The sequence below is a fragment of the Equus przewalskii genome, chromosome 9 (genome assembly GCF_037783145.1).
Source record: "Equus przewalskii isolate Varuska chromosome 9, EquPr2, whole genome shotgun sequence".
Lineage (NCBI taxonomy): Eukaryota > Metazoa > Chordata > Mammalia > Perissodactyla > Equidae > Equus > Equus przewalskii.
Genome location: NC_091839.1, coordinates 55,801,678 through 55,819,753, shown reverse-complemented (window position 1 = coordinate 55,819,753; position 18,076 = coordinate 55,801,678). Strand labels below are relative to the sequence as shown.

Here is an 18,076-nt window from a genome sequence, read left to right as displayed (position 1 = left end):
AAATACTAAGTGTTTTAAGTTGAAAATTTTCTCTCAAAAAAATCTTAGCTATTGCAGTTATTGGCCACAGCTTGTAAAACACAAGTTTCCCCCTCATGGAGCAGGTCCGGCAAGTCTCGGTTGTAGAGTTAGAAATATTGTGAGAATCCTGAGAGTCCTGGCAAATATATGCTTTGAGGCTCTAGATCGTGCCCCAGAGGAGGAGAAAATATGCTGAAAAAAATAGCCATAAAGTACTTTTTATGCTAAGAACAAAAAGACAGGAAATGTTTGGGTTTTTTTTTTCTCCCAAATATTGTTCCATTTTCTCCAGCTGGTGAAATAAAAAAGACAGATATGTTATCCTGCACGGTTACACAAAAACTCCACCAGCAGGCCAGTGAGATGGTGAGAGCTGCTGTCCTTGGAACAGTATGTGTGGCATTCCTGCCCTCCCCTCCTCCCCCCCCCAAAAAACCCCTGTACATGTACTATTTCTCTGAGGCTACCAAAAATTTTTGACTTATAACATAGAAATTTCTTGGTTAACAGAGTAACAAAATCACAGAACTGTCATCATTACGTATAAGGAAACCTTCCGTGTTTGCTAACTTCCTTCCAAAACATTTTTGCCCTAATTACATTTTTGTTGGTGGTTTGGAGAGGCCAGGCCAACCCAAGGGAATGATTCCATTCTAATTGCATCTTTCCTTTCCCAGGAGGTCTGTGTCCTTTTATATCCACCGAACTCACTTGATTAACTGTTATCCACTTGTTACTGAGAAAAAAAAACCACCACCCAAACAAGCCCTGCAAAATTAACTGGATGTTTTGTTTTTGTGTTTTTCTCCTGCAGAGATCACAAAGCTTGTGCAAACTTTTGTCAGGCACCAGTTCTTATCCAGGGCTCTAAGTGTGACAGAGGAAGGGTGTGTGTGCCTGTGTGTGTTCTTGAAATGTCACACGTGCATCCCAAAGTGTTGTGTGTTTGGGGGCCAGGGTCCCTAGCTTGTGTCCAGTTCTGAAGAGATGGGCGACCCCCCAAAGGTTAAGAACCACTGCCCGTAACGCCCAGATTAACTCTTCCATTGTTGCCAGACTGGGATCTTGCTAGGCCCGGTTTGCTGGAAGGTATTGAAAAGACGCCTTGTAAATTTGGGTGAATGAATTTCCACAATAACCTGTGCGATTCGCAGCAGCCGCTCTCGAGATTTCACCGTGGGCATGGGAAACTTGATCCCAACGCTTGGGTTCTCCTCCGGGCCTTCTCGTCCTGTGCAGACCCGGAGAGCCGTGTCCCGGGCGCCCAGGCAGCTTTTGCCAGAACTACTCTCCCCAGATCAGAGAGCGCCCTACCCACTCTTCCTGGGATGACCTGCTTACAGGAAGCTTGGGTCCGCTTTTCCTTCAGGAAGTGACAGCAGTAGAGATAAAAAAAGGAATCGCTTAAAACCAACCAACCAACCAACCTAGAAGCCAGGGCGCCTTTCCCCGGTGCGTTTATGAGTGCGCCCGCGCCCCGCACCTTCCCGATCCCGCTGGCGGCCTTCTTCGCACCAGACCCGAGCCCCGCGGCCAGGCAGCAGCCGCACAGCCGCGGCGCGACGTCCTGCATCCTCTCTCCACTGGTCCAGGAGCACGGCGGCCCGCCCGGCTCCGCTCGCGTGGGAGAGGATGCGCCCCGGGCCGAGGCCCCTCCCCGCGGGGCTGCGGGTTGGAGAAGGCGCTTCCTTAGAGGGGTGTGTTGCGGGATGGGGGTGTCCTGGCACCGGGCGCCCTTTCCGGCTCCATGTAGAGCCACACCATCGCGGCTCTGCACTAGATTGCGTGCGCAGGATCTCCTCCCTTCAAGGCAGGTTGAGTCGACAGGGTTCGCTCCCGTCCTGGGAGTCTACTCCTCATCTTGGACTTCCTTCTTTCTCTGAACACCTACTGTGTACCAGCGTGGCGCTGAGGAAGCATATGTGAAGACAGGACAATGTGTGGAGGTAAATGAGACTGAAAACGCTGGGGTAAGCTCTGAGTAGCAGGAAGGCGGAAAAGAGTTGGGTTTATGGACTCCTTTTTCTCACTGAACCCAGATTACTACCCAGTAAGGGGGTGCTAATACCCCCATTTTACAGACCTCTGGAGAGATTAAATGACTTGCCCGGGGCCATGACACTGGAGCTTGTGGCTATCTGATGTCAAACGTGGCACACCAATGTCTTGGTTCCTCCCAGCTCCCTCAGGTGCTGACCAGGAGGGTAGGCAGAGGTTTAACAGCGGAAGGAACGCTTAACCATGTGCCAAGACTGTGCTCTTCTCTCTCACTCTCAGTCCTGATGAAATGGGAAAAGTTGGACCACACCTAGGTGGGGTTGGCCCACCTCTTCTTTCTCTCCATCTGCCCTTACCCCTTTAGTGATCTGTTGCAGTCACCAGCACCTACAGCCTGACAATCCTCTCATTAAATGTGTATACATTTCCAGCTGGAACTTCTTCTCTAAACTCCAGCCTTCAGTTTTATTTATTCAACTGCCTGCTTGATATCTATCTCCACTTGAATGCCTAAAAGACACTCAAATTTAAGTTGTTTGAAGCTTTGCCCCCAAATCTGCTCCATCCACAGTGTTCCCCATTCAGTTAAGAGCAAACCATTTTTTTCAGGAGTTGCTCAGGCCAAAAGCCTTGGTGCCATCCTTGACTCTTCTCTTTCTTTCACACTCCAAATGCAGCCTATTGGAAGATGCAGTGCCTCTATCTTCTGTGTATATTCAAAATCTGGCCATTCCTTCCAACCTCTGCTGCTGCTACTGGGCCCACACTGTCATCATGTCTCACCTAGGTTATTACGACAGCCTCTTAGTCCCTGTCCATGTTTCTGCCTTGCCCCCTTACAGTGCACTCTCAACACAACAGCCAGAGTGATCCTGTTCCATAAGGGAGCTCAGAACCCCCCAGTGACGCCCCACCTCCCTCCAGGTCACAGCCAAAGTCCTTCAGAGTCTACACCCCTGAGTGACCACTCCACCTCTGACCCCTTACTCCTCTTCTCCTTGCTCAAGCCCACTCCCCTCAGCTACACTGTTGGTCCTGCCTCAGGGTCTTTGCGCTGGCTTTCCCCTCTGCTTGGAGCACTTTCCCCCATGTACTCATAGCTTGCTTCCACCCTTTCCTCAATGTCACCTTCTGGGTGAAGTTTTCCCTGCCCACCTATTTAACATTGCAACCCATCCCCTCTTTCTTCTTTCCCTGTTTTATTTTTCTCTAGAGTACTTAACTTCTCTTGCACTAAATTTACTTTTTCCCCTCTCTTATTGCTTTAGTCCCTCCACAAAAATGTAAGTAATATATATGAGGTCAGGGATTTTCTTTTCATTGCTGTATCTCCAGTGCCTAGAACAGTGCCTGGCACTCCCTATATATTTGTTTTATTATGAATGAACCCACAGTAAAATGGGAGGGAGTGGCTTCACTATTTACTAGCTCTGTAACCTTGGGCAAGTTATTTAACTGCTTTAAACCTCAATTTTCTCATCTGTAAAATGACGGTAGTATCTATACAATATCAATGCTACTAAATAAGTCAATACACATAAAACACTAAGCACCCGAGAAGAGCATAATAACTGGTAGTGATTGTTTACTGACATATAATGTTGATAGTGGATACACAGGCCTGACTTGTACATGTACGTTATGTCTTGTACCTTACTTACCTTTTAGAAGTCACTTCTCTATTTGTAGTGGTTCAGAGTAAATAAGAATGTAGAGTCTGCTGAAATTGTTTCTTTGTTATCGATATTTCTTTGTTTAGTGCCTTGGAAGTGTGCGTGACTGTTGCTGCTGACAGCCGAGCGGGGAAAGCCACATTTTGCTTGGTTTGTGTCAGTAGCATCATCTACCATCCCTGTCATCTTCCATGGAAAGTGGAAAGGGGAAGTTAGATTCCCAAGGAGAATGTGAGTTATCCCCCTTTTATGAGTCCATCAGGGAAATTCTTTTGAAGACTAAAAGGATGAGGCTGCAGGGTGTGGGGTGGAATGGAGGAGGGGCACTTGAGTTAATCACCATGGGCCGGAAGTGGTGTTAGAATTGGACTTCCCTCCAGCTGCCCAGGCTGTTTCATTAGGCAGATCTCCCAAAGGAGGGCTCACCAAGCTTGGGATAGGTTGGGGGAAGGGGGCATCTGAGGAATGGGGAGGAGGTGATAGGAGTTAGTAGGGGAAATCGGACAGTAGGTCTATAGTGCTCTTCCCTCTAGCTGGACCAGCTTCTCCAGGGCTCCCTCCCTCCACTTTGCTTTGTTCAATGCCCACCCTGTTTAAAACGGCAACGTCCCCCACTGCCTATTCTACCTGACACACGATATGTTAGCTGCGTAGCTCCCCCCACCTCCTCCACTCAGTAAGCTCCAAGGGGACAGCAATTTTTGTCTGCTGTGTTCTCTGCTTTCTTTCTGGTTCCTAAGGCAGGGCCTAGCACAACAGGGCTGCTGCCAATAAATTCTTGTTGACTGAAGGAGTCCTCATACCGACCTTATTTAATTCTTCCACGCAGCCCCGAAATTAATCGAACAATCCTTGTACCAGAACATTTTAAATGCATCATCTCCTATCATTCTCGCAACAGCTCTCTGAGGTTGGTGTTGTTATAATTACCATTTTACAAATAGAGAAACTGTGAGGTTCCCTAACTTGCTCAGGCTCCCGCAGCAGCTGATAAATGGTAGCGCTGAGGACAGAGTCCACACAGTTTGGGTCCAGGGCCTGAGTTCCAACCCTCTTTGGCCCCGAAGGCCCATCGCAGCAACAGATGGAGCAGGCCTGGACCCTGAAAGGTCTGAAGGTTGAGAGGAGGCCAGAGGCTGCTGCCCTCGAAGCATCCCCTCATCGCTTCCGTGGCCGCCAGGTGTGTCGCGGGCCATAGAGGAGCTGCTCCGAAGCCAGCGCGGGCCTGGCATGGGACCATCAGCCTGCCCAGGTGGTTAAGCAGAGAAACCTCTTCTCAAACGCCCTCCCTCCAAAGTCCCTGCTGGTGCCCAACAACTCTAATTTTCCGGGTAGGAATAAGCAGCGGCCAGTGGGACGTAGGTGAGCCACCAAAAGCCCGACAGACCGAGCCGGGACGAGCAGGGGTTTCCCCAGCCCGGGGTCCGCCACCCCCCTCCCCCCTCCCCCCCATCCCCGTGGAAGACCCCGAGGGAGAATCGCGTCAATAGGGAAACTAGAAACTGGGAACTATGACTCTGGGAACCGAGAACCCGACTGCGCTTGGCCGCTGGCGTGCGGTGCGAGCTCGGGCGCACGGGTTTCCGCAGGCGGAGCAGCGAGCGAGCCGGGCAGGCTGGGCGGGGTCCCGGCGGCCGGCGGACACGGGCGCCCGGAGACGGCGGGGCGGCTGGGGGCGCGGGGACCGCTCGCGCGGCGCGACAAGTCGCTGCCCTCTGGCTCCTCGTTCTCATCGTTGGAAGGCTTAAAACACCAGAAAAACAATTTGGACATGGAGTGGTTCACTTGGTGAGCCCGTGTTTTCTCAATCCTTGCGGAAATGGAGCGATGTAGGGTCCACTCTCCTCGCCCTCCGCCCCGCGACCCCGGATTCGGGGTCCCTGCGGGGGGCTGCTTGCGCGCGTCCGGGAGCCGTCCACCCACCACGCCTTCGCGCGCGACAGTTTCTAATGTAGGGGGATGCAAGGGGTAGTAAACGCAAATTCACCGCGAAGGTCACCGAATTCCTAGGAGCTTTTGAGCGTTTTGTTGATATGTGTTTTATTGAGTCAAGGGATGGTAAAAGCATAACAACTCATCCTGCAGGCTTCTGGGAAAATTTGGAGATTAAAATGCTTGAAAATTCTGGTAATCCCTGTTCTAATGAGTCAATTAAAAGGAGTTCATCTACCCACCATCCCCAAGTAGAATCTTGGAAAATCAATAAAGACAGACGCTCACCCTTTATTTGGAAACTCAAAACCAAGCCTCCGTATTTTCGGTTGCAAATTAGAGTTCACATTAATTACGCTAAAATGTAGTGATTTACCCTACGCAAAAGTTTGTTTTGGAACCGTTATTAACTCCAGTTTTATTCCCTAGACATGCTGTTAACTGATATAAAGGAACCATTAAAACGAAACAAAAAACCCAGTCGATTTGTTTTTTTCTCTCTTCGTTATTGATTCTTGTCCCTTTGGCTGATTTAAAAAAAAAGGGGGGGGGGAGGGTTTATTTTAAAATGGATTTTAGAGTAAAAAGTAATTGAGATGTTTGGCAACCTCGGGGTAAAACATCATAGTGTGCTGAGAATAAAGACTAGAATTTAATTCATTTTCTTACTCCATTACTCACTCACTTGATGTGGCCTCTGACAAGTCCCTTCACTGTCCTGGGCCTCAGGCTCTCCATCAGTAACACGGGGATCACCCTGGATATCTACCTGCCTCCTGGGGGTGTTGCAAGGGTTAATGAGGTGTGTGGTGAGGGCTTTGATTCCAGGGTGAATGACCTGTACAAATAAAATGTGATGACATCTCAGCTTCATCTTTGATTCATCTGAATAAATGGGCCTTCCCTTTATTAACTCTTCCTGGTAAATTTTCAAAATTGAGTTATTTGATTTTAAAATTCTATGTTGAGGCACTCTATAGCTGTGTAAAAATCCTCGACAAGTTATATTACCCTGTTAAGGGAGAACCTCTATTTGTTCACAGATATTGAATAACTTATCTTTTTCATGATGTCATTCTGTGTATTGGTTCAACAAATGATTTTTGAAAATGTACTCTTCCTAGGGGCTGCAAGGAGTGAAGGGAGTATTTGCAAAGAATGTCTTGTGTACCTACTTCTTCCAGACACTGTTAAATGTTTTTTTGGGGAAGATTAGCCCTGAGCTAACATCTGCCGCCAATCCTCCTCTTTTTGCTGAGGAAGACTGGCCCTGAGCTAACATCCGTGCCCCTCTTCCTCTACTTTATACGTGGGATGCTTGCCACAGCATGGCTTGACAAGAGGTGCCATGTCCACACCCGGGATCCGAACTAGCAAACCCCGGGCTGCCGAAGTGCAACGTGCAAACTTAACCGCTGCGTCCCCGGGCCAGGCCCCTGTTAAATGCTTTATGTGTATTATTTATTTGTTAAATCTTCATAACAGCTCCCTGAAATGTAGGTATTATTGTTACTCTGGGTATAGAATGCAAGCTGAAGAGTTTCTGTGTAATTCACAAAGCAATGTTACTGCCAGAGCAGCATAGCTCTGTGAGGTCACTTGCCACAGCAAGGGGCTACTTTTTTGAAACCTCTTTTGGAAATTTACGTCAGATTTGTTCAAGAAGAAAAGGTTTTGCCAACACTGCCTCAGCAGGTATGAAATTCAACTATCTACAGTGTTTAGCATCCTTAGACCAGGTCATCCTTGAGTTGAGAGGATGTATTAGAGAAAATTTACATATAAGCAAATTTACAGATAGGCAAAACATGATGACTCCTTTGAAACTGGCCAAATACTCAAAAGCACAACCACCCCATCCCTTTCCCCCTCCCCCCCAAAAAAGACAAGAAAAGAATCCACACAAGCTTTCGTATGCTCACTACCTGGTTTTTAGAAATTATCTAAAAGACACAATTGGCGAAGTGTATATTCCTCACACAAGAAAGTGGGCCATGCACCCTAATTTAGTAAGGGAAAGAGAAACCTTCTGGATTAGGCCTATTTTACATGAAACATGAAGAATGATCCTTTATCCATCCTTGGAAATGTGATCCACCAAATGCCAACTCGTAATGTTGGACAGGAGGAAAAGAAGCAAATTAAGCCAGGAAATACAGATTTTTGTATTCTGTCTGTGGACAGTTAGGCCAGCTGCAACAGATTGCTTAGAAAATTCACTATTTATGCTATGGCATTATAGTATTATACATTTGCTGCATGCTGACAATGTGCTAAGTCATCAGCATGATTAAAGGGAACACCCATATGCTGGGCTGACAGTGTCCTAGTTTATGGTCTCAGACATACACCGCTGACACATACACACATATAACAGAAGCAGATGTATGTATGGAGTGCACGAGTGTTGAGTGATTTAGATATACAGGAATTAGTTGTGGTGCTTTCTATGCATGAGAGAATAGAAAGTGAGATATGCAAGTCATATTCAGAAAAAGTAGTCTTGGGAGAGTTAGAGGAAACTCCTGCCCTGCTTACAGTTAATTTGTTGGGAAAGGATTCTTGAGAAGGAACTAGCGATGGGGATTTCAGAGTAACAGAGTCATGATATGTTAGAGTTGGAAGAGACTTGAGAAATCCAAATCCAACTCTTCACTTTATGACTAAGGAAGCTGAGGCCCAGAGCCCTAGACTGGCTGGTTAGCAGGAGATCTGGACTCTTATGCAAATGCCCACCCTCTGATGCTCCAATGCTTGTCCATGTCAAAGGGTTGTTCTTGCTGTTCTTTGTTTTGTTAAGCTTTGTTTTACTTGTTATTATGAAAGTTTTCAAACATACACAAAAATCGAACGGATAGTATAAGGAACCTACATATTGCCTAGCTTTACGCCATTCTCATTTTATCTATTTCTGCATTTTTTTTTCTGGAGTATTTTAAAGTAAATCCCAGCATCCACATTGTTTCACCAGTAAATATGTCAGTATGCAACTCTAAGTGATAAAGACTTAAAAAAATCACAACCATACTATTAGCATACCTAAGGAAATTAACAGTAAACCTTAATATCACCTAAGACCCACTCCTTATTCACATTTCTCTAACAATTCCAAAGTTATCTTTTTTACTCTTGGTTTGTTTGAATTGGCATCCAAATAAAGTCGACATGTTGCATATCGTTGTTATGGCTCATAAGCCTCTTTTATTCTATAACTGTCTCTCTTCCTTTTCTGTTTAATGTTTTTGTTGGTGAAACTAGATCATTTCTCCTTGTAGAATGTGCCACGTTCTGTGGATTTGGTGGATTGCCTTCCCTTCTGGTGGTGTTTACCTTGTTCTTCTATAGCCTGTATTTCCTGCAGATTGGTGATTAGATCTAGAGGCTTGATTAGATTTAGGTTCAATTTATTTAGGCAGGAATACTTTGTACAAGTATAGTGTACATGCTATGGGATCATTTCTTGAAGCATAATGTCTGGTTATCCTGATTTCAGTGCTGAAAATTACAAGTGTTGGTGAGGAGGTACAGAAATTGGAACCCTTGTGCACTGTTGATGGGAATGTAAAATGGTGCAGCCTCTATGGAAAACAGTGTGGCACCTCCTCAGAAAACTAAAAATAGAATTACCATATGATCCAGCAATTCCGCTTGTGGGTATTCACCCAAAAGAATTGAAAGCAGGGTCTCCAAGAGATATTTGTACCCCATGTTCTTAGCAGGATTAGTCACAATAGCCAAAATGTGGAAGCAACCCAAGTGTCCGTGGAAGAATGAATGGATAAACAAAAGGTGGTACGGTCCTCCCTTGGTATCCACGGGGGACTGGTTCCAGGGCCCCTGTGGATACCAAAACCCACTGATGCTCAAGTCCCTTAGTCTGCCCTCTCTATCAGTGGGTTGAATCTGTGGATGCAGAACCCGAGGATAGAGACGCCCACTGTGTTTACATATCATGGAATATTATTCAGCCTTAAAAAGGAAGGAAATTCTGATATACACTACAACATGTTTGAACCTTGAAGACATTATGTTAAGTGAAATAAGCCAGTCACGAAAAGACAAACCCTGAATGATTCCACTTATATGAGGTACCCAGAGTAGTCAAATTCATGGAGACAGAAGTAGGATGGTTGCTGCAGGAGCTGGGAAGAGGGAGGAATGGGGAGTTAATGTTAAATAAGCATAGAGCTTCAGCTTTGCCGGATGAAAGGAGTTCTGGAGATGGAGGTAGTGATGGTTGTACAACACTGTGAATGTACTTAACACTGCTGAACTGTACACTTAAAATAGTTATGATGATAAATTTCACGTTACATGAATTTTACTGTAATTAAAAAAATTTTGGATAAGTAAAATTTCTTGCTACTGTATACTCAATCATATAATGGGAGAGAGAGAGAGAGATTCAGAGAACTTAAATACATTATTGAGTGCGGTGCTCAACAAAGAATAAATCTTATTAAATAAACTTAGGTTCAATTATAAATTAAAAAAAAATGTCAAAATCATGAAAACAATGAACGGCCTAGGAAGTGTTCCGATTAGGGGAGACTAAAAAGACATGATAGTTACTAGGAGTTGTGTGATCCTGAATTGGATCTCAGAACAGGAAAAAAAAAGGGCTATAAATGACATTATTAGGATGGTTTGAAAATTTGAATATGAAGGGTGGGTTGGATATCAGTATTAAATGTTACATTTGTTGATTTTGGTAAATGTGCTGTGGTTACATAAGTTAAAGAAAGTCTTAAACCCTGGGAAATATACACTAAAGTATTTATTGATAAAGGGGCATTGTGTCGGCAATTACTCTGATACGATTCAGGGGGAAAAATGTAGACAACGAGCAGAGGATAAAGCAAATGAGCGAAATGCTAATGATTGATGAATCTGGGTAAAAGGCATACAGGTGTTCTTTGTACTATTCTTGCAACTTTTCTGTGTGAAATAAAAAGTCAAAAACAAAATCCAATGGTGGTCATGTGATGTAAAGCCACTCTGGTCTCAATAATCAGTAGAGGAGTAACGTGGGATCCAGCGCCTTAGTGTGGCCTTGGCTGGGTGAGTTTAGGGCTTTATGACTTGCATTTTCTCTGTCAAGAAGCAATTGAGGACCAAATTCATTAAGTACTAATCTGTACTTTTGTGTTGGCCCTTGATACATTAATGGTCTGTTAACACAGAAAATCCTCCAAACATAGGAGAAACCCACTAGGCCAAATTCTGTGTTTTTTTTTAAATTGAAGCATAGTTGATATACAATATTATATTAGTTTCAGGTGGACAAGATGATGATTTGACATTTATATACATTATGAAATTATCCCACGGCAAGTCTAGTAACCGTCTGTCACCTACAAAGTTATTACAATATTATTGGTAGGCTAAATTTTATTGATGTGATTTCTGTGACATAAATATATGTTGTAAAATCAAAGGAAAAAAACCCATTTGATCTGTGGCTTGCATTAGTCAGGGCTTATGTTTGAGAAATTCAGCTCAAACTTGCTTCATTCACCAAACATTTATTGAGTGTCTACAATGTTCCAGGTCATTTTATTGGTATTGAACATGTAACAGAAAACAAAACAGGCAAAAGCCCTGACCTTTGGAAGCCTTCATTTTGGTGATTAAAAGCAAACAAACAAACAAAATAGTAAGTGAAAAAAAGGGAGGAGTGAGTGATCTACTGGCGTATACAACTGGTGTATTGGTCAGCCATTTCTGCGTAATAAACAACCACACAAATCTCAGTGACATGTGACTGCAAGCATGTATTTAACTCACACATCTGTGGGTGGCTGAACCAGCTCTGTTGATCTCATCTGATCTCAGCTGCATCAGCAGATTTCGGCCCAGGAGGCTGCGGTACAGAGCTGTAGGTCTCTCCATGTCTCTCAGCTTCCTTGGACAGCGGGGGAGCCAGGGCAGGTTCTTCTCTGGGTGATGGCAAAGGCACCTTAGAGCCCTTACTGGGTCATATCTGCTGACACCCCATTGGCCAAAGTAAGTCTTGTGGCCAAGCCCAAAGTCAGGGGGTGGGGAAATGTACTTTCCCCTTGGAAGTGGGAAAACTGCAAAGACTCATGGCAAAAGTTGTGGATACAGGGAGGGGTGAAAATTGGGACCATTTATGGAGTCTGTCACACTGGGAAGTTCACGGCTTCAGGCTAGCTGGATTTACCTCTTTCTTTTCTTTTCTCTCTCTCTTTGTCTGACTCTCTCTCATGGCTACTAGTCTCTGTTTCTTTTTGTGTGTTGTTGGCCACATTATTCTCCTGTGGTCCCCAGGATTCAAACATGGCAGGATCCAAAAAAAGAAAGGTGGACATTTATTCTTTTGGTTTTCATCTAATGAATCTCGGAGAAGGACTTTTTTTGGATACCTGCCTGGGTTAAGGTTAAGGGTCTAGTTGATGGTCTCATATTCTGGTCAGGGGACGGGCGTGCCCTAATTGCTGAGGCCTGAGCCCCATGTCCACCTCTGCAGTGGGCACTGTGGTTAGCAGCTGTACCAGAACCACATAGAAATACTGGGGTGGTGGGGGTTTATGTTTTGCAACAGAGAGAAGACTGCAGGGTAGACAAAAGGTGGCTGTCTTATAAACACCCAATATTTTGGAACTTGTTCACGTAACAGAGAGTATTTTCTCAACAAGGAAGTTAGGTGATCTTTGGCTCTTTGCTGATATTTAGGGGGACTATTACCAGGAAAAAGGTTTCACATTGTTCGTTTGGAACAAGCTCTGAATACCAGCATAAATACGTTTCAGGTAGGGTTAGTTCCCGCTAACATTTTATTCACTAGGATTCTAAAGAGGCAAAATATTAAACTAGAAAAACATTTTGGAAACTGACCATTTTGAACCTGAGATCAAGTACTTTATTCTTCTGTAGAGGCAGAAGCAGGCATTGGCTTTTCAGCAGCAGAGCACAAGCTCTCAGTGGCTCACCCAGAGTCTTGACTTTGCTCCTGTGTCCATCTGTGGGACTCAACTCAACCCCGACTGATCTAAGCTGATCACAGAGGTCTCATTCTTCTTACTAGTGAATGACTCGGGGGTGGGCCTATGATCTAGTTCTCGACAACGAGATACAAAAGCATTTCTGAAAGAGGCATCTTAGCTCTTAAAAAGAGACACATACCTCTGGACATTGGTGTTGAGGATGTGATGCTGTAACTGTCTTGTGATTGTGAGAAGACTTAGCTGACACCCCAATGATGATGTGGACGGATGGAAAGACCCTGGGTCTATGACCATGTTGCTGAGCCACTGAATTAATCAACCCTGGAACTGATCTTCCTCTGGACTTTTCTTATGTCAGAAAATAAAGTCCCTGAGCACTTAGGCCATCTTCACTTGGGTCTTCAGTTACTCACTGATGCAGGCATCCTGATGGAAACAAAGAGTTACTTGTGGTTGTCTGGAGCCTCTTTCGTACTTGGATTTGAATATTTAACAGGAGATGAATTTAGGCACTACTGTACGTGCACTCACCCTTCACTCTAAAAGTAGACTTGCATAGAAAGATATATTCTGGGGCTGGCCTGGTTAAGCGTGCACATTCTGCTTCAGCGGCCCAGGGTTCACTGGTTCAGATCCCAGGTGTGGATATGGCACCGCTTGGCAACCATGCTGTGGCAGACGTCCCACATATAAAGTGGAGGGGATAGGCACGGATGTTAGCTCAGGGCCAGTCTTCCTCAGCAAAAAGGGGAGGATTGGCGGCAGATGTTAGCTCAGGGCTAATCTTCTTCAAGAAAAAAAAAAAAAGGATACATTCTTTCTATGCCATGTGTAGAACTTCTTTAGGAATGCACGTAACAGGTGGAGTCTCAGGTACAATAGTAACTCTGACTCCTATCTGTTCTACTAGTTAGTTTGACAGAAATATCTTGTCCTACCTACCTTGTACTCTTTTTTTTTTTGGTGTGTGATTTCATGTCTGTTTTATAATCCCAATTTGGTAATGGTTACATGAGAGAAAAGTACTCAACTTATTCTGAGGTTTGTTTTTCTCTCTCTCTCAAGAGGAAAAGCGATAAAGGATGAATTGTACTGCCCCCAACCCCCGTCAATCCTAAAGTTGAGGGAAGACTGTTAGCCTTGGCAGGAGGAAGTAATCTAACTGAAAAAAGTTGAGAGAGTTGGTGTATTTCAGTCTTTCTTATTGTTGTGCTTCAGTTCTCTTCAAGTACCCAGCTTTCAGCTCCTTGTAGTCTTGAGGAGGCGGAGAATTCTTTTATGAGACTGAGCTTCTATTATCACATTCTCTCTTCACTGCTGTCTGTTGCTGTTGATGAGCCCGGGCTGCTGGCATCCTCTTGAGAGGGGACGTTCAGTTTAGCCCTGCCGTGCAATACCTCTGAAGAGCGTAATGGAGTTGGTTACGTCCCATTTCTCCTTGGGATAAGCAAATGCCTTGGATTTTTGCTCACGGCTTATTGCCTTTCTCAGCTAAACTCTTCGGCTTTAAAAACTAATTAAAAACATTTTCCTTCTTCTCAAGCTTTGTCTGTTTCAATATTGATGAAATCCCAATAAAGGGGAAGTCCCTGGTAAGATGCTATGTTGACTTACTCATTGTTTTCAAGTGACATATGTTTCATATTTAAAATCAAGAAATTGAATTTCTTTTAACCCCAAAATGAGGCAGATACCTTCTTTATGGGCTTTTGGCAAGAAGGAATTAAAAATTTTTTTTTAATTAAAATTTTTTTTTTTTTTTTTACTTTTTATCTTTCCTTCTTCTCCTTGGAGCCCCCCAGTACATAGTTGTATATTTTAGCTGTGGGTCCTTCTAGTTGTGGCATGTGGGATGCTGCCTCAGCATGGCTTGATGAGTGGTGCTAGGTCTACGCCCAGGATCCGAACCAGTGAAACCCTGGGCTGCTGAAGCAGAGCACACAAACTTAACCACTCAGCCAAGGGGCTGGCCCCTAAAAATTTTTTTTATTAAGACAGAATTTTTTAGAGCGGATTTAGGTTCACAGCAAAATTGAGGGGAAGGTTCGGAGATTTCCCATATACCCCCTGTCCCCACACATGCATAGCTTCCCCCATTATCAACATTCCCCACCAGAGTGGTACATTTGTTATAACTGGTAAACCTACATTGACACATCAGTATCTCCCCAAATCCACAGTTTGCATTAGAGTTCACTCTTGCTGTTGTACATTCTGTGGATTTGGACAAATGTATAGTGACATGTATCCACCATTAAAATACCATGCAGAGTGGTTTCACTGCCCTAAAAATCCTATCGACTTTCCTTCCCCCGCCCCCCCCCCCCAACCCCTGGCAACTACTGCTCTTTTTACTGTCTCCACAGTTTTGCCTTTTCCAGAATGTCACATAGTTGGATTCATACAGTATGTAGCCTTTTCAGATTGGCTTCTTTCACTTAGGAATATGCATTTAAGCTTCCTCTTGAATGCCTTTTATGTCTTTTCATGGTTTGATACCTCTTTTCTTTTTAGCTCTGAATAATATTCCATTGTCTGGATGTAGCACAGTTTATTTATCCATTCACCTACTAAACGACATCTTGTTTGCTTCCAAATTTTGGCAACTATGAATAAAGCTGCTATAAAGATCCATGTGCAGGCTTTTGTGGACATAAGTGTTCAACACCTTTGGGTAAATACCGCGGAGCACAATTGCCAGATTGTATGGTAAGAGTATGTTTAGTTTTCCAAGAAGGAATTTTATGCTCCATTGATCAGTTAATTTCTGAGAAAGGAGTAGATAGTGCCCTCAAAAGAGGGGAAAGAAGGTTAACAGAGGAGGTGGGAGACAATCTTATTCTAGTATGAACAACTTTTCTTTCCCAAGCATAAGGCAGCTACTTTCCATCTGTACTTCCAAGGGAAGCAAGAAGTGAGGTGACTGGAGTAGAGATAGCTTAAGGTTTCTCTGACTCTGAAGATGTCCCTGCAGTGTACCAGGCAGGATTGGATCCAGAGAAGCTGAACTGCTAGATATGATATAGAAGAAGGGCTTTATTATAGGAAGTTGATTTTAACAGTTTATGTGTGGTTGTTGCTTCTGTGTCTAGCGCTGGAGCCTGAAGTCAGCAGGCTAGGCATTTGGGAAGGAACGATGGACATGGAGTGGGGATGAGCAAGGACAAGCTGGAACCAAAGAGGATGTTCTGAAGCCCACATAGGTCTCTCACCACTTCTGAGCTTTCAGCTTTGACCATGGGAGTAACCTGCAGGAGAAGCTGGTGCCCTTTGTTACGGAGCTCAATGTGTACCTGGCCCAGGAGGCAGAGAGGCTGAAAGAGAGGATCTGGAGGAGCTGGAGGAGCTGCAGGTCCAGCTGCTGTTCACATCTGCCTCCCAAACCCTGGGCAAAATAACTCTCGTGGCACATGCTAACAGGGAAAACACAGGCAGGGAATTCTGGGAAATGTAGTTCCAGCTTAGCTAACTTGACACAGTACAAATGCCGTACAGTGTTGCACAGTTGCACAGAGACAGAGGAAGATGATCTTTGCAGCACTATAATAGTGAACAATAGGAAGCATCCTAACTGCCCATCCGTAAGAAATGGACCCATAGAGTGGACCATAATTATACAAAGCCTTGAAAAGAACGAACCAGCTCCTATATACAGAACAAACGCGGCTAGATCTTAGAAATACAATGTTAAGAGGAAAAATAGCAAGTTGCAGAATGACACGTACAATGTGAGACTATTTGCATAAATTCAAAAAGCAAAGAAAACAACACCCTATATTGTTTATTGAAAAAACTGGAAGAAAGGCTACATCCCAAACTCAAAGGAACGTCTGTGTCTGGGGAAAGTGAGTGGGCTTAGAAATAGTAGGACATTTAGAACTATTTTTAAGATTCTCTCTCTTTTTTTCTCTTTTTCAAAAGGAAGAACATATAAATACATTACTTTTTTTGATATGGTAAAATATACATGACATAAAGTTTAGATACCTTTGTAATTGAAAAGCCCCCTTGGTCATCCCCACGTGTAGTGCTGTCATTATGAGAACACTGTTATACCCGGGTCTTTGCTGAGAGGTGAAGAATACAAGGGAAGAGGCAGGTGGATACTTGGAGATAGGGGCCAGGGATGGAATATTCCCCCTTCCTCCCTTTCCTCCTGCCAGGAGGGCTTCCGGCTGACAGAAGGAGCCAGAAGTTAAAGCCAAACATGGTGTCATCATTACTCTATTAGTAATAGATTAGATCATTAGAGCCAATAGTATCGGGCTGTTTGTTTGCTTGTTATATCATTTGTTTGTTTTTCTTTCAGGTCTGCTCTTGGGCTGAATGAAAACAGTTTCCTTGTATGAACGAGGGAAAAACAGTACAGAATAGGACAGGGTGAATCGTCCCACAAGACGCCACTGCATCTACCACCCACGTCACTTCTACTGATTGTTGCTACTTTGAAAACCTGTCTAGGAGTTCTGTGGGTGGATATTTTTTGGGTGCTGTTGTTTTTATCTTAGGAACATCCTAATCTTGAAGGAGACAGGTCAGGATTTCTTCCCTCAGTCAACCAGCAAGCACACGGAGTAGAAAGCAAAGAATTTGGCATTAGGTAAAATCTCTTCCTAAAAGCCAAACGAAGGGGCATTTTTAGGTTCAAGAATCTGCGCATTTCCTCCTGTGTGTTTTCCCTGATTGCCCGGGCCAGAAGTGAGCGCTCCTTTTTCTGAACTCCTAGGGGCTTGTTCGCCTCTCCTGTGGCACTCACTACTTGAATTGTAGTTTTTTGTGTACATGTCATGTCTCTTAGAAGATTAAAACTCCCTGCATTCTGAACTGTCCCATTTATTATCACATTCCTCATGGCACGCCAGGATTGAGTGTTTGTGTTTAATACATGGTTAGGAAAAATATTTGTGCAAAGAATGAAAGAATCAGGAAATTGATTTTGGTTCTTTCAAAAGAATATTTTCAGAGGCTTCTGCTATTTGGGCAAATGAAGAAAACAACTAAAAGACAGCAAATTTAGAATGATGAACACTTGATATGATATATCTGTGCCTGGGGACACAGATTTATTACGATGTTATTTAATGTCTTCAATAAGTTCATGAACACTAAAACTGAGTAAATTCATATCTTTTTAGAGATGAAGGTGTGTTTTAATTATTTTCTTTACAATAATAATACTGCTTTATAAAACTGCTTCATGATCTCCTGGTCTCCAAGTTGGTGTTTCTTTTAATTCAATCTCTATTTCTTCAATCTCTAAACTGTTATAATAAAGAGAGTGGCGAGTTTTTATTGCCTGGGGGTTTGTTTTCTTTCAAAAAGGCTGTAGGCATCCCTTCTTTGTTCTGCATTTTGCTGCTGCACACTTTCATTCCAGGCAATAGGGATCTTCCCGTTTTTCCCATGCTTTCCTTGGTTTTTTGACCAGGACAATAAACTTTACCTTGTGCCCAGTTAGGATTTTGCCTCTTGACCTCAACCTGC

The 18,076-nt window shown here is 44.0% G+C and overlaps 1 long non-coding RNA gene across 1 annotated transcript; it reads left to right on the top strand.

Annotated features, from left to right (window-relative positions):
• The first annotated feature begins 495 nt into the window (after positions 1-495).
• On the top strand, positions 496-17,712 carry LOC139073364 (uncharacterized). Its single transcript, XR_011522016.1, has 3 exons — positions 496-1,967; positions 3,779-3,923; positions 16,902-17,712. It is a non-coding gene; the product is annotated as an uncharacterized lncRNA (long non-coding RNA).
• Positions 17,713-18,076: the final 364 nt, after the last annotated feature.